Genomic DNA, 17,934 nt, shown 5'->3' with positions numbered 1-17,934 from the left:
CCATAGTTTCTTCTTCGCCACATTATATTGTATCCTTTTTGTTGATGTATACTCTGACTCCGATTGAGGTGGCAGAGTAATGAAAACTTCAGCTCATTTTCAGGAGGAGGGGGTTCAAATCGCCCCCCGCCCCTCGCCCCACTATCAGCTACCCAGATATGGATATGTCATCTATTGCAGTCTTACAGTCTTATGTCTTTACGGGGCATTTTCTTTTCTACTAAGACTAACCGTTTCATTCAGATCCTCAAAGTAGTGTGTACCAGTTTCATATCAATCACACATCGACAGGATCTTAAGAGTTTTCAGCAATCAGATACATCGTACAACACGTTTCAATTAGGAGTTCTCTTATTTCTGATATACAAAAAGATCTCCAACTTGCAGTTCAACAATATGCGAATTTTGTACTTTTTTCAGATAATACAAGTATAGGGATAAAAATTAGTAGCAGCTAGCAGCAATGAAATATTCGAGAACATCTGTAGGTGGCTGATGACAAATCGATTACCGTCTAATTTTAACGATACTCAGGACATTCTTTTCAGTTATTCTCATAAACTCCACAAATCTGAAAAATAAGCTTCTCGAACAATGCAATACAAGAAGAAGAAAATGTTAAGTGTTTGGGAACTTAGACAGAACACAACATCAATTGGAAAGCCCGCTACGTAGAATTATTGCAGCGCCTTCTTTCAGCTATGTTTGCAGTAAGCTTGATTAATGATGTGCCGGCCGGTGTGGCCGTGCGGTTCTAGGCTTTTCAGTCTGGAACCGCGTGACCGCTACGGTCGCAGGTTCGAATCCTGCCTCGGGCATGGATGTGTGTACTGTCCTTAGGTTAGTTAGGTTTAAGTAGTTCTAAGTTCTAGGGGACTGATGACCACAGATGTTAAGTCCCAATGTGCTCAGAGCCATTTGAACCATTTGAACCACTAATGATGTAGGCAATATTACTATTAAATGAACTACTTTGATTTTCATAGTTCCATTCAGTAATCAGTAATGGAACAATTTTCTGGGGAAATTTAAGTTACAGGACTATTATTTTCATAAAGAAGAAACGTGCTACAAGAATTGTATCTTATGTTAATTCGAGAATATACTGCCGAGACCTCATTCATTAATGTCCCTTGTATTTACCAATATTTATTTTTACATAAAACAGTGAAATGAATGAATATAACACTAAGACAAAAACAATCTGTACAAATACGTCAAGAGGTTTACGACATTAAATGTCATGCAAATAGTAGGATGGTCCTTAAGACTGAATAAGGATGTTCCGGGTGCAAAAATCCTTGTACTCCACTGAAGAGTATATTTTTAAAAAAAGATTCTCAAATTTAATATTTGAGGGTAATGTATTATCAGAATTAGGACTGTACCACAGTAATATAAATTTCACTGTTTTGCTCTTAAATTACATTAAATGTACATTTTGCTTTCTTGACACATCCCAGAGACCATTCTCCATGGGATCTATGGTTCAAATGGCTCTGAGCACTATGGGACTTAACATCTGTGGTCATCAGTCCCCGAGAACTTAGAACTACTTAAACCTAACTAACCTAAGGACATCACACACATCCATGCCCGAGGCAGGATTCGAACCTGCGACCGTAGCGGTCACGCGGTTCCAAACTGAAGTACCTAGAACCGCACGGCCACACCCGCCGGCTGGGATCTATGGAATATAAATAATCTAAAGATAAAATCTTTATTTCATAGTACCTGCAGAGCAGCCAGTCTTTAGCAGTTGCTGTGTACAGCGTTCATGAGTCACTGAAAGAAATTAGGTACTTATTCGTGAAGTGGAACTCTGTTACTCACGGACGCTGTACACAGCACCTGCGACTGACTGGTTGCTTTGCAGGTACTATAATCTGAAGATGTACAGTTTCCGAAAGAAACCGTTAACTGGGGTAAATAACTGAGATATTGGACCGAAATAGAATACATTTAGTAATTCGGTAGTCACTGGTTTTTTCCTACTGGACCGTGTTTCAGGCGTTCACAAATCTAGACTTCCTTTTTTCCTAAGCCGCGTCAGGTGAATGCAGCAATGGCTATTTGTATAAGCTACAACTAATGCCCATCGAAGGGACATTAAACAACTACAGAATCCTCATGAAGAGACAGAAGATTTATTTTAATGCTGCGGTGCCAGTAAAAGCTGAGAAAAAGTTCCTTTTTCTCTTTCGCCATCTTTAAACGGCTAAAAGAGCACTAAATGTAGGTCCAATACGAAAAGGTAATTTGAGGTTTAATGTCGACGACGACGACATTAGAGACTAGGCACAGTTTCCGATTGTGGAAGGATGTGAAATGGAATCGTCCGCGTGCTTTTCAAAGGAATTTACCTTGAGCCATTTAGGATAAATAAAGAAAACCTAATTGTGGATGGCCGGTCGGAGATTTGAACCGCCATTCTCCTGAAAAGGATTCCAGAGTCTTTCCACAGTGCCACCTCATTTACCCAGTCTCAGTACGGACCTAAACGACGAGATGTTAAATAAGCGATATGTGCGGCATGCTTTCTTTGCAAATATTTATGCCAAAGAAATTTGTTTTCAAACTGGGGTAAATCAGCTTCATCAATAAACATTTTTTTTATTAAAAATGGTTCATTCGCAGCTACTCAATCAATTCTGCTTTCCATTACGTTTCAATGCGCCCGTAATTAACTGTACGTTCCCGACAACGCGTGGTAAATCGAACATACAGACGACCGTACGCATTGCGGGCAAACAAGGTTAACAGCAGTAGTTAACGTATACACGGTGTTCCCCGAACATTTAGAAGGCTATGATTAGTAATAATGTGGATGATAATCCGTATCTGCACGCGTACAGCTTCTTTTCTAAAAGACACACTCGGTTAGGAATGTGCTGCGCTTCCCTGCGAGTGCAGCGATTGTAACTTATTGAGACTCTGTTAATTACTAAGTATGTTACCAACGAACAAATGTGAAAACACACTATGCTATCCGCTGTTGAAGTAGCCGGACAACAGTTAAAAGAAGTAATTAATAGAAACGTGTGATGTGATACGTCAAAAATATACATTTCGCGTGTGCCTTACCACTGAGTCTGTAGAAAGCACCAGCGTCACTATAAACACTTACTAATACATCAGTTGCAGATGTTGCAGAATTAGATTGCTTTATAAGATTTTTTTCTCTAGCAAATACGGCATCATCGACATACGTACATTGTCTTTCAAAATCATCCATATCTAACTACCAAAACTAAAAATCTCTAGCAAGATTATAGATACACGGTAACTTGAAACTAAGCTAGATCTAAGAACCTCTGATGAGATTTGCTGCCTACTTTTGGTCGTAACATGCAACAGTGAAATAATGCAACTCTTTCGGCAGGCGATAATCAGTCCAGTAACGAGTTAGTCACAAATTGAGGAATAAGATATGAATCGTGGTTCTTCAATTTCTCCAGGAGTATTTCATGACGAAATAAATCTGGGGTGAACAGGCTGGTGTGCGTGTGCAAAGGACACTATATTTTGGCAGTCGACCTTGTTACCATCATCAGGTTCGCTGATGTACTGCTAAGGAGCGGCAGGCGTGAGGTATGTATCAGATTCCCCTTCCCTCGGGTGCTGCCTGCACCGACCGCGCAGCAGGGGCTCTCTCGGCCGTCCACGCCGGGGTTCGACGCCCTGCTTGTCGCCCAGCGTCTGGGTGTTCCCTCGTAGGTCCGCGCTCAGGAAGGTTTGACGGCGGCGTACCGGGAGTTCCTCCCCCTGCCCTCGTAGTCAGTACATTCTGGGATATATCTATCTTCTCCTTAATCCGGATAACGGCTGGTTCCCGAGCTTGGTTAATGGAATATCCGTTTTCACGATTCAGTCCAAATTTTCATACTATGGTCTCTATAGAATCTTTGATAATATAGTCCCAATATTTCTAAGTCTGTATTACGACCTAGGTCTTGTGATAATCCATGCCTTGAAGTTCTGACAGGCAATGCTCGGCGATTGCAGACCTATTAGTCTGTTGCAATCCCGTGTGCCGTTGGTGTTCACGCCGTCAGTCTTCAATGGTGCGAATTGTCTGACCTGTGTATTCCTTATCGCATTGGCACAGTATTCTGTAAACCCCTGAGTTACGTAAACCAAGGTCGTCCTTAACACTGCCAAGTAGTCCTCTGGTTTTAGTTGGAGGCAGAAGATGGTTTTTACTTTGTATTTGAGTAAAATGCGTCCAACTTTCCCGATAAGGCCCTAAAAAACGGAAGGAATGCCATGGCCGTGTTTTCCTCAGGTTCCTCATTAGTTTCCGCCAGTTGTGTTGCGAATGTTGGACGTAGAGCATCCCGGATTTGCCTTTCCTAATAACCGTTCCTCAGAAACACGGACATCAGATAGGCCAATTGTTGTGAAGACTGTCCTCGTCAGAGAGGGCGCGAGCTCTGTGTACAAGAGTTTTTAGCACGCCGTTCGTCTGAGCAGGGTGGTGGCAGCTATCCACGTGTAGGCATATGTCGGTGTAAGTTTTCTTTCTTTAGACGCTGTGCCCCGACCTGGTTGATGACGGCTTCTAGCCTCCTACAGTTGGCGATGGAGGGTCGCCCAAAGATCTGTGTGTACCTATATTTCCAAGGTTGGCATCCTGGTAGCCAACTTGGCCATCCAGTCAGCGTGTTGGTGTTCTGTGGTCCCAACGTGACCCTGGTTTCAGACAGAGACGACTGGACATCTAGCTTGATGGCGGTCAGAAAGAAGATCCTGGATAATCGCAACAAATGGGTATCAAAGGCACTACCACTCGATAGCCTCACAAGGGAGGCACTGTCAATGAAGCAGGAATGATCGTGGCTGACGGCACCAGTGATGTCCACTAATTCTGTGATGAATATTGTGCATTCAGCTGCAAGGGAGCCTAGTTCACTACATCTTGCATGTGAGTACACAAAACCAACCGTCGGTCAATGGTAGAGCTGTCAGTGCATAGCATCAAGGACAACTACGAACAGGTGGCGAAACACTATGGGACTGCATTGTGTCTTGGTCCATGGATAGGTTGAGACAGATTTTAAGACATGGTGCATATCTTGGGGGCTTAAGTTGCTGCCCTGTGACAAGAGGTGACAGTGCTGGAAGTTGGTTCAAAATGATTCAAATGGCTCTGAGCACTATGGGACTTAACATCTATGGTCATCAGTAACCTAGAACTTAGAACTACTTAAACCTAACTAACCTAAGGACATCACACAAAACCCAGTCATCACGAGGCAGAGAAAACGCCTGACCTCGCCGGGAATCGAACCCGGGAACCCGGGTGCGGGAAGCGAGAACGCTATCGCACGACCACGAGCTGCGGACCTGGAAGTTGGATTTCAGAGCAGAGACACTGTATGTGAACTGTGATTATGACTCATGTCGTGGGCTGCTGTTGTGTATTTCCCGACTAGGAAAGGGGACATAGCAGTTCACATTCTCAGGGGTCAGAGAGTACGTATCACAAAGGTCAGTAGCAGCTGATGACGCCTGATCTGTAGTAGAGGGAACTCAACCTCCTGCAGTAGGCTGTTCACAGGCCTGGTCCGAAAGAACCTGTCACAAGTCAGGTCTTACGATTGTATGTCAAGGCCATCATTTATAATGTTGAAGGTAATGCTGAACCATATGCCGTACTCACACAATCAGGACATGACAGGATCAAACCTTTGCAAAGTCAGAAATGTTTTGATTGGTCTGCTCCCAATGTAGAATTACTGACACTGCAAAAAATATTAAAGTGTGACCAGCATGTCAACCAGGGATCGATGACCAGTTCAAAATAGGTAAGATTCCACAACAGTCAGAAATTGACCATCGAGGTAGAGATCTGGTTGTGGATGGACAGTACAATGGCGATAGAAGTGCACGACACATTTCTTGGTGGCTGAGAACTGGAATTCATAGGTGAGAGCCCAGGTCTACACCTTTTATGCGGCACCCTGCAGTTGACGTTCATCAGTGCCCATAGTGGAGGCGCTACAGTAAATGGAAAAACTGTCATTATACAGGGAGGGTGACACTATGGACCCCACAGCTGTAGCTAAATCATTGACAGCATAAAAAAGGGGGAACACTCAATACAGAGTCCTGTGGACTTATACATGGACGGTAGTGTGTGAACCACCAGCTTCAACCAAGCAAGTACAATGTGAAAAGAAGTTCTACACAAAAATTGGGGATGGGTCCTGGAGACCTCACTTACACAGAGAATTGAGGATGTAATGATACCTTATGCAAGTCGAAGAAGATGGCATCCCTTTTGAGACTCCATCTCGGTGTATGCCCACACCACTGATGCTGAGGGAGGGACAGAATGACCAGAAAATTATCAGTGTCACCTTATCATCAGCGACTCTACAGTGGATGTATGGGACAAGACCAGGGTCGCTAATGAGAAGAGCAGTGGCTGATTACGATTCATGTGCCACACAGGTTTGTGTGGTGGGAATAGCATTCAGGAGATGACGATAGAGCTCTGCGAGCAGAGTTCCGATAGCTGTGGCCTGTAGGAGTAATTCCACCCCGCAAAGTGTTGTGGGTATTAAAGTAACCCAAAATGAGGAAGGGTGGGGGCACCTGAGAAATCAGTGCAGATGTGTTCTGAGAAACTTCACTGTAAGGAGTTGGTGTATATTATAGATGGTGAAATCGAGAGACTGAAAGTTAACCTTAGAGCGGACTGTCTACATGACTGAGAAGTTTGGCTAAATTTAGTGTTCGAACAACATTTATTTTCTCAAAACAGCTATGAATTACGCTAAAATTTATTAATTGAATACCATAAACAATTAACAGGTGATTGAAGACTACATTGAACAAGGATCCTGGATGGCAGAGACGGTTTAACTAGTGGCGTTACTCAAAAGTAGTCTGGCACTAAAAATCTTAATTGATCTGACGCTGAACAGACTTTGATTGATCAAATTTACCGAAGTTTCTCTACATAGGTGCCGCTGAGAGCAAGTGGCCATTGAGATCTGTACTCCCTGACAATGCCGGAGTGGCAGTACGTTACTCTGTTTGCTTCGTGCGGCGATGTAACTTGCAGATGGCGAGATGTGTGCGGCGGAGGAGAGGCATGGAGACGGCACCTGTGAATCGATCGCGGCCACAAAAGAAATGCAAAAATCTCACGGTCTAGCGATCACGCAGACTGATCTCAATTTACTTTCTACCAGAGCTCTGAAATCGTGGTAGTTTTCAGTGTCTGACACACCCGTTCGCTGGTCGTACCAAGGACCAATTTGGCTCACTTATGCAACAGAGCACACAAGGATATCAAATTTCAAGACTGGTAAAACAAAGATGAATATGTGTGCCCTCGGTAAATGAGTAGTCGGATACAATTTAAGTCACACTGTCGGTACAGTAAGGACTTCACCACAGGCTCCCCAGTCTACACTCCTTGCAAATGAAGTCAGTCTCAGGACAGGTCCCTAGCACCAACCAAACATGCCAGAGCTTCGACCAGAAGTGCTTCCCAGACCAAAGTCTCACACCCAAGTGCTTCGCACGTCACCAGAAAAGAAATCCATTTTCCCACAAAGTGCACAAATGACACTACCTTCACCCCATCTTGAGCCTATCACATAGTTCTAGAGGCGCCATATCTCTCCTCCAGCATAAACTCATGTCGAAGCCGGGCAAGAGTTAAGAAACCTGCATCTCTGGACAAAAAGGAAACCGCCAATTACTGGCTTTTTCAAGTTTTCACAAAGGGGGAAGAGACGATTTTCTCCGAAATCGTGTCATTTCCCACAGCAACAAGCAAACAGATCCAATCATAAAGATATTTATCTAAATCGCCTGTGCCTTGGAGCTTGTTAGTCCTAGCTATGAGGTGTAATAAAGATTCTATCTCCAAACATTTTCAGATGCTGGATTTTTCTTATACAATAGAGCTGGCCGATGGAAGAGGTTGACTGGCCTATTTGCACTAATCGCAAAAACAAAAACAGGTGAATTTTCATTATGTGTGGCTCTGCACACAATGCCCGCTTTACTACTCCACTGTGTAGACATGTTCCTTTAGACCGTTGCCCCATCCCAGGCCTTCTGCTCATGCTGCGGTAGGTATCACAGCATTGTTCTGCTTGAGACCTGTCTCGACAAAGGGCCTCCCTGCCTGCCCTGTATGGCTGTGGGCCTGTTCGGCAAGATTTACTAAGGAACGGGCTTGCTGCCAACTGCTTTCAACTCCCAACATGCTGTTTCTACAAGCTGAGAGTAATAAAAATACCTCATGCTTTTAGCACCCTACCAGGCTCCATCAACATCTGCTCAGACCATAAACTTTCTAGAGTCTCGCTCAAGGTCCGTCTGGTTGTAATGAAATCTTTAATAATTTTCCGTATGCGAAAAATAAGTGAAAGAGTAACTAGTCTTCTCTCAAAATGTCCTCACATAAAAGGCCACAGTCTTCAAAGTCATGTCAGAAGAGACGTGTTCACTATAGACAGAGTCCAGAGGGTGTGTACAAACACCACCAAACACACCGTCATAGAGCTGAGCTTGATTCATAACATAGTTCTGTTAGCCATGGGAGAGAAAGGTGAGTAGGGACTTGCAATGCCGAGAACCAAGTTTCCTGAAGGGCGGTGGTGGAAATCAGAGGAAGCATATAAGAGAATGGTTCAAATGGCTCTGAGCACTATGGGACTTAACATCTATGGTCATCAGTCCCCTAGAACTTAGAACTACTTAAACCTAACTAACCTAAGGACATCACACAACACCCAGCCATCACGAGGCAGAGAAAATCCCTGACCCCGCCGGGAATCGAACCCGGGAACCCGGGCGTGGGAAGCGAGAACGCTACCGCACGACCACGAGATGCGGGCTCATATAAGAGACATTGTATCTCAGGCAATTGGTGGAAATAACCGCTATAGTTTCACAGCTCCACTAGAGGATCTTGCTATCAGTACCCAGAGTAGCCTGCTGCCACCAGTTGCAAGCATAAGGCACCAATAAACAGCAGCTCTGAAGCAGGCTGTTTCCGTGAAGGAGGGTGGGAGGAATCTGGTGCCACAGGGGACACCAAGAACGCTAGATCAGCTACAGAAGTAGAAAATATTCAGGTACAGAACTGGAAAATGTGGGGTCTGGTGGCATGGGCACCACTGCAACCTATTTCATCTTGGAGGTCTGGTTTTCCTCTCTATTATCCTTAAATGATTTCCATGTTCATAAGGGTTTGTCTGGCCTAATTTCAGTGACATAGCAGGAACACAAAGCCGTATGAGCAGTAGACTGATACTGCTTCAGCCACTGGCTGGTATCCAGCTGCAGATCAGCTGAACCCTAGAAGGGCGGCATCCTGATGGATCCCCCTTGGTGAGAGATGCCAGAGGATGGTGTTGCTTCTCTGCCTGCGAATGGGGGTCAACGTCCCTGATGGATGGGGAGACAAGGCGTCCAAAGTCGGTGTGGAGAAAATCGTAAGAGGGCCCCAACCACCAGTGGAACTGGGTAATCTAGCTGAAAAAGTAGGGACACTGCCGGCGAAAGGATAATGTCATTGTAGCTGTGGTGAACATCAACATCATTCCACAGGAAGAAAATGATCATATTTATTCATGAAGGGACCGACGAACTAGCTGTTTGGTCCCCTTCCTCAGATCAATCAATGTTTATCCATGGCCTCTTGACACATAAGTAGATCAAGAGTGTTGTAGTCTTGGATTTTCTTTTCTCTCTGACAGACAGTACAGTCCGTAAACAGGGGAATGGTGCTCCCTGCAGCTGACACAGATGGAGAGTTTGACACAGCGAAACAACGAAAGTTCTTGTGCAGCTGACGTCCACAATCCTTATAAAATGTGCTAGCGTTGCAGTGTAAAAACGTATGCCCAAATCTCGTGCAACTGAAGCACCACATAGGAGGGGAAACGCTTTCACATTGCATCGATACATCAACACTTTGGCCTTTTCACTCAACGAGTCACCTCCAAAGGCCAAGAGGTAGGCTTCAATATCGACCCTATCGTTCCTTGGTGTCTGGTGGACACACCTCGTCGCTTCAAACTGGCATGTTACTTGTCTTTGGTCTGTAAAAGAAGGTCACGGTGGAAAATGATACCGAGTGCCGTGCGAGGGTTCGTTTATATTTTAAGTAACCTCGTTGTGATCTTCAGATCGGAGTAGTCTGCGAACCCCCGACTTGCTAAATATTCTTCTTATCTGTAGAATAACTTTTTTTTTACTAAAAACCAAGCCTTGGATGGGTCGGTCTTTTTAGGTTTTTTACTGCGCTTCCGGGTACAACACATGTTACACGCTAAGTATCTTGTTACAGGAGACCTTCTGGATAACGAATAACAAACTTTTTTTCATTACATACATATGTACACTATTGATATAAATTTCTGGTCCCTGGTATTACTTTACAGACATGGCGGAATACCTCGTGCATGTAATAGAATTCACAAAATAGGACTTGTTTCCTAATAGATCTTCTTACATAACAATTAAAACTTTATATTCTGAAGGATTATCTTGTATACCAAATATGCATATCATTCTACTAATAAAGCTTTTTCTTTTATATTCAACGTTAGTACGAGATTTCATTTCCGCTCAACGAAATTATTTATTTCCAAATTGTTGCTACAAAATATCGGGAAAATCTCGTACCCTCCAAACTGTATAGAGCGACTATTATGACTTTGGAAGTTGCAGGAATGTCATCCAGCCTGTCACAGGTGTGCGTCTGAGCAGGAATCGCCATTTTAATAAGAGCTAAAGAACTTTTCATTTTCGAAATCGCTGCTCCTTCACCAAACTTGTCATTAACAACAAACAATAACGGTTTTGTAGTCGAAAAGGAATTGCCGTCAATATAGAGCAAACTAAGAATTGTGAAGGGCATTTCTTTCCTTGTTTGTTAGCTCTACATTTCTACTACGGCATAAGAATTGGCTCGTAACGGTTTGGTGTAACGTTCACCTATCTTGGATCAGAGGCAAACTGTAGTAACATGTCAGCTCTGTAATCCAAAAACGAATACTGTCAGCCTATAAGTTCTGCCATGACTCCAGATAACATGCGAAGTCTAAGCTGCTATCCAGGAAAACTTAAGCTATGATGTACAAGGACTTTATGATACTAGTGCTAACACACGGCGTTGAAACCTGGACGCATGAAACTTGATGAAAAGCAACTTAAAATATTTGAAAGGAAGATCTTGAGATAAATTTGAGGCGTGGTGAAGGTACTATCGATTCCTTTCTCTGTCGCTTTGTACTCTTTGATCCTCTGTCGAAGTCTCGCCAGGGAGCAGCGACGTGTGAGTCGGTTGTATAAATTCGTGAAGATGATTTCATCCTCACTATCCAAAGTGCCCCTAATTTCGAGAAGACATGATTCAAGCAAGACGGAGTTCGAGTTCATTGAAGTAGGAGAGTCCTGGAGGAGCGCTTTGGGGCTGCATTTTGGCTCTGGGGTACGTAGGGGCCACTGGAATGGGCCTCGATTGGCCGCCATATCCTCCGCATTTGAACACATGCGACTTCTTTTTGTGCGGGTGTATTAAAGACATGGTGTATAGCAGTAACTCAAAGCCATTACCGAGCTGAAAACAGCCTTTCAAGAGTTCATCAACAGCATCCGGCACTTCAGCTGGTCATGTAGAATTTCGCTATTCGTCTGCTTCACAATATCGAGAAGGATGGCTGGCATATCGAACACATCATAACTTACATCCGAATATCTCTAGTGACGTTTACATGTTGAATAAAGTGTGTGCACGCCGTAGTTTGTAACTAATTTACGTGTTTTTTTTCATCTAGTTCGATAGTTGCCACCCTCTATTTACCCCCGGCGTTGTTGCTGCCACTTTGTAAGAGCCGTTGCTTATACTGCAGAGAGTCTGCAGTTCTGTAGTCGAGACACCAACTACTCTGCCATATATAAGCACTGAATTGTGAGCTCTTAGTCTTGCGATGTTTCTGCAGGGATCTGTGAGCTTCAATTGGTAAGCATCCGACTTATCACTATCCTGTGATAGCGACGGTTTTGGCCTCTATAGCGTACCGTCACATTGCGGCATCTTGGTTCTCAGTAAACTGGGCCGTTGCTCGAACCTTTTACACTTTGCGAACGCATTCCGACTGTGATAGGTTCAAATAACGTGAAGGAGTGACTTCTCGCTTAGTCATGCTTCGTGTTATAATGCAAGCATCTTTATTTGAGAACAGCTTAACTTCTGTCAAGTCATTATTCACGGACTTTTAGCTAAGGAAGCTAACAACTCCGTAAGTTATTTTCACGTTGTGATTACTGTAAATTTATTGAAGTTTACCAGATGAATCATTTACGTATATTCAACTGCGGTTTAACTTGTTTATGCCGTGAGGCATAATTTATTTATCTTGGTATGATTATGTTGGCCACTTCAAGTATTGGTCGAACTGACTGCAGTTTTCAAAGCTTAGAATGACAACATAAATTCTGGTAATGATGTGAGACTTAGTTCTGTCTAGTGTATTTGTTATGTATTGCTCTTATATTTAAAGATTTTGTTGTGTTGCAGGCAGGTTTGCGATATTCTGCATTAGAAGAGTTGACGTTAAAAATGGTTACGCGACAGCTATTGCTTTTCTGAGATGTATCCATTAAGCGGTTTGTTGTCGCCAGCCTTCAATTTGGTCTTCACGTTTCGATATCTGACTCGCCTGAGAGAGAGGAGCTCTAATACGAGTCACTTGCAACTAGTGTAATTTGTGTTGCCGCTTGGTAAGAGATTATATTACTATATCGCAGCCCTGCAACAGCAGTGACACAAGTAAAAAACGCAGTAATTGAAAAAAATCGACATAAAACGTTCTATAAGACTTATACTGAAATAGTAAAAGCGTTCTTTAAATTTCAGGTAAACAATTTTGTCAGAAAATTCAATTTTAGTCTGTACAACAGTAATATGGACGTGTAGTTCCGTTCTCGTCGAACGTGAGGTGTTATTAGGTAATTCTTAGATAATTCTTTCAGTTGTGTCACTTTTCTTGAATTTCTAGAAATTATTTTGTTTTTGTTATCATTCATAAAATAAAAACTCGAAAACAATCTGAAATCGTTACTTGTGAAAAATACATAAATAAAATTGTTATTTACGAAAATTAATACAATTTAATAACGAACATCAATTAGGAACACTTTAATAAACACAATTTATGAATCCATAGAACCATAAATGGGTTTATGTAACGTAGCAATAATTTTCGCCGAAAAAAGAGATGCCCTACAAACTTTATTTATACCATAAATTTCCGATTTTTCTCTTTTACGCTGAAACGCATTAAATTTCGTAATATTTACAACATCTTTAAACATCAAAACCATGTCTTCCTTCAGATATGCATGCATATTTGAAGGACGTTGGAATGTAAGATACGGACACTGTATTAACACAGACATTGCAATAATCGTTGATATTACAAATTACATTTAACTTACCTTATACATAAGATACACAACCCAGAATGTGCCACTGGGGGCCGAACCGCACAATAACCCTGGGTTCAGTGTAGGGTGGCTGTGAGGTTGGTGGACTGCTATGGCCTGTTGTGGGGTTGTGAACCACTGAGGGCTACTGCGGGACGAAGCCTCTTCGTCGTTCCTAGGTCCCCGGTTCCATACAACAATACAAGGTCTGATAGGTCGAGAATTGGTAATGAGAGTGAACATCCGATGAAGCTTTGCACCGATACGTTGCTCAGCGTGTCTAGTATGCCAGTCGATTGCGTCACGTCGCTCTTTTCAATTCTGACTAAATAGTGAGCACCTAAAGACGTCTCGAACAATAGTGTCTCCCTCCAAATATAGGTGCTTATATGCGCTCGCTATCAAGTTTCACCTGATTTAATGCAGTCCATCATAACGTACCTGTCTTGCCTTTCCTTCAAATGGTTCAAATGGCTCTGATTACTATGAGACTTAACAAAAAACAAAAAAAAAAGTTCATGTGTGTGAAATCTTATGGGACTTAACTGGTAAGGTCATCAGTCCCTAAGCTTATACACTACTTAACCTAAATTATCCTAAGGACATACACACACCCATGCCCGAGGGAGGCCTCGAACCACCGCCGGGACTTAATAGCTGAGGTTATCACTCCCCTGGAACTTAGAACTACTTAAACCTACCTAACCTAAGGACATCACACACATGCATGCCCAAGCAGGATTCGAACCTGTGACCATATCGATCACGCTGTTCCAGACCTAAGCGCCTAGAAGCGCTCGGCCAACCTGTCCTTTTTCATAATAGTTCTCTGCCGCACACTGCAGGGGCAATGAGGACGCCTTGCAGTGTTATCGATGAGAAGTGTTTAATCACCTATCATACAACACGGACTTGGCTCCCTCTGATGTTCATCTTTGGTCGCATGAACCCTGAGGCCGGCCGGAGTGGCCGAGCGGTTCTAGGCGCTACAGTCTGGAAACGCGTGACCGCTACGGTCGCAGGTTTGAATCCTGCCTCGGGCATGGATGTATGTGATGTCCTTAGGTTAGTTAGGTTTAAGTAGTTCTAAGTTCTAGGGGACTGATGATCTCAGAAGTTAAGTCCCATAGAGCTCAGAGCTATTTGAACCATTTTTGAACCCTGGATATGAAGACAACATTTTATGCTGCAGTCCAGCGTAGAAAATTGTCAGAATGCCCAGTAGCCTGCCTTCTATGACGACAGTATTGGAAAGTTGGTGAAGCGCTACGAAAGACGTTTTCCTCGAAGAGGCGACTATGTAGAGAAGTAGCTGGAAGGTGTAGCAAACCGTTCGAAGTAAAACATTCTTTATTTTTACTGTGGTTTTCGTTTCACGGCCGATCGGACCTTACTTTCCGAACGGCCCTTGTATTTTAACTTGTAGTTAACCCTGTAAGAACATGAGATAGTTTGGGATACATTTTCTAAACACCCTACACATTTTTCAGAAACGTGATCACATTTGTTTTTAAGATTGAATTTGATTGATGACTGCCGTCCGTTGAACATTAAAATCAAGGAACATAGAAAATGTATCTATCTTACAGATGCAGATGAACAACTACCTGAATCAACAGGCAAACCGTAACCGAATAACAGACTTGTTGATCAGTCGGATTCCTCTTTTGTTTTCCTCTGTTTCCTGTGCTATCTTGGCTAATAAAGAAGAACGGGAGCCGAGCACGGCGCCACCGGATGCTTTCAGGCGGCGGCCCTTGCCTCGCTTACCGGGCGGCGCGCTGTGTACCGTGGATGTGGGGCCGGCCGGTGTGCCTAATACGGCTAACGAGTATTTGCCGAGGGCGCGTATCAGCTGCGTATGTTCGGCTCGTATGCAAATCGCCGGCCACTGCGGCTGCGGTCGCCTGCGGCCGCCGCGCTGATAACGAGTCCGGCCACAGCCAGCGGCTGCGGCGGTGGAGTGGGGGGCGTGGGGTGTCGGGGGGGGGGGGGGGGGAGGGAGGGGGGGCTAGAGGTCGCTGCTGCAGCAGCAGCAGCCCGGGGATTTCCCGAGGAAGAGCTGCACAGCCACTGTGCCACAGCCCAAGCTGTCCTTTACTCGTATCTTTAGTCCATTCTCATACTGGATGCGACTCAATATGCAGGACACTGCTTGCTGCGGCCGTCTTCCACTCACAAGTGCAACGTCCCATTCAGCGAAGCTCGGATGTCACGTGGTAGCTGAAATGATGCCTGTCTGATTCGTTGTTGAAGAACTACTCGGTTCCAAAATGTCTGCTATATAGGAACGAGTGTTCGTTGTGACGAGCATTGTCATTTCCCAGGAACACAAAATACGGAAAATAACGATTAGTCCCATCCAAAGAGTAGTTTTCCATTAAGGTTAGTGGCTTTCTATTGCTCTCAAGAGACACGTCGAACAAATGCTGAGAAACATTTTCTATTTCTATCATGCACTGAAGAGACAAAAATATTGGGATACCTCCTAATATCACGACGAACCTCCTTTTGCCGGACGTAATGTATTTATTCGACAAGGCATAGACTCAGTGGAACATTAAGTCCTTGAATGGTTACTAACAAGGGAACCTCCACATCGCACCCCCCACAGATTTAGTTATAAGTTGGCACAGTGGACATGCCTTGAAAAACGGAACACAGATCAATCGAGAAAACAGGAAGAAGTAGTGTGGAACTATGAAAAAAATAAGCAAAATATACAAAGTGAGTAGTCCATGCCCAAGACAGGCAACATCAAGGATAGTGTGAGCTCAGGAGCGCCGTGGTCCCGTGGTTTGCGTGAGCAGCTGCGGAACGAGAGGTCCTTGGTTCAAGTCTTCCCTCGAGTGAAAAAGTTTACTTTCTTTATTTTCGCAAAGTTCTGATCTGTCCGTTCGTTCATTGACGTCTCTGTTCACTATAATAAGTTTATTGTCTGTGTTTTGCGACCGCACCCCAAAACCGCACGATTAGTAGACGAAAGGACGTCCCTCTCCAATGGGAACCGAAAACATTTGATCGCAATGTCTTAGGTCAACCGGTTCCTCCACAGGAAAACACGTCTGATATATTCTATACGACACTGGTGACGTTATGTCCGTCACATGACAGGAGTATGTTGTCGACTCACCTAACTCGTACACTTGGCGAATGGGTAAAAAGATTCTTCTACCTTGCTTTCAGTACCTCTATCGGTTCTCCCTTGCATTCCAGTCTCGTATTGTTCGTGGAAAGAAAGATTGTCGGTATGCCTCTGTCTGGGCTCTAATCTCTCTGAGTTTATCTTCATGGTCTCTTCGCGAGGTATACGTAGGAGGGAGCAATATACTGCTTGACTCCTCTCGAAACTTCAACAAAAGCCCGACCGAGCTACTGAGCGTCTCTCCTGCAAAGTCTTCCACTGGAGTTTATCCATCATCTCCGTAACGCTTTCGCGATTACTAAATGATCCTGTAACGAAGCGCGCTGCTCTCCGATGGATCTTCTCCATCCCTTCTATCAACCCTATCTGGTACGGATCCCACACTGGTGAGCAATATTCAAGCAGTGGGCGAACGAGCGTACTTTGTGAAAAAAAGACCAGCATTGCGAAAGAGAAACATCGTCACCGTGTTGTTTCTGTTATTTATCTCGTTGAGACCTCGCTCAGTCTAAATTTCGTTGAAAGCTTACCATTGGTTCAAATGATTTTTCCGAAGCGTAGTTTTCAGATGTATGTAGTTGTTTAGAACAGGACAATTAAACAATAATAAAGAACACTAAATGTTTGTCTTGTTAGTTCTCTTCCCCAAACTTGTAAACGCTGTTCCAACTCCCTGTATCGTCTCTTGTCCTCTTACCCTTTCCCTTCTCGTCCCAAAAATTTATCAACACAAGGCACAACAAACGTTCGACGCACACCGCCTGTGCTGACGTGATGGCCAATGTTACTGGTGAAGACCAAAAACCAGATTTGCTGCTCTGTAATGAAATTAAAACTAACATACAGACCCAATGCATGCTTAAATACTCATGTAATCAAAACTGAAATAACTCTGTAATTTAAGAGATGAGCAACAATAATGCAGTTTCCCATGAAATACGATACAATTCAAAAGAGGATACATTTTTATGGAAAGGTACAATAATATGAATAATGGAACTATATCTGCTTCTTTGCTGCAATATTTTCAAATATTTTCTTGACATATCGTTTCGAAAACATATTACATTGCTTAAAAGAAGTTCCTGACCACTTCTGCCTGTAAAATTTTCACTTCAATGCACCGATATTTGGCCCTAAAAGCCGGACTACCTATTTCAAGCAGAAATAATCATTTGGGTACTTTTGGTCGTTTACTAATAATGAAATTACAATTGGTTTGTAGGGAAATCATACTTGAACTTCTTCAACTAAAAGTCACTGAAGAGCCATATAATTTAACAATTATGATAGCAACTGAATGCTCAATTTTCGTTGTTACTCCG

Source organism: Schistocerca serialis, chromosome 1 (genome assembly GCF_023864345.2).
Source record: "Schistocerca serialis cubense isolate TAMUIC-IGC-003099 chromosome 1, iqSchSeri2.2, whole genome shotgun sequence".
Classification (NCBI taxonomy): Eukaryota; Metazoa; Arthropoda; class Insecta; order Orthoptera; family Acrididae; genus Schistocerca; species Schistocerca serialis.
The sequence above is the reverse complement of the archived record's forward strand: the minus strand, read 5'-3'. Positions refer to the sequence as shown.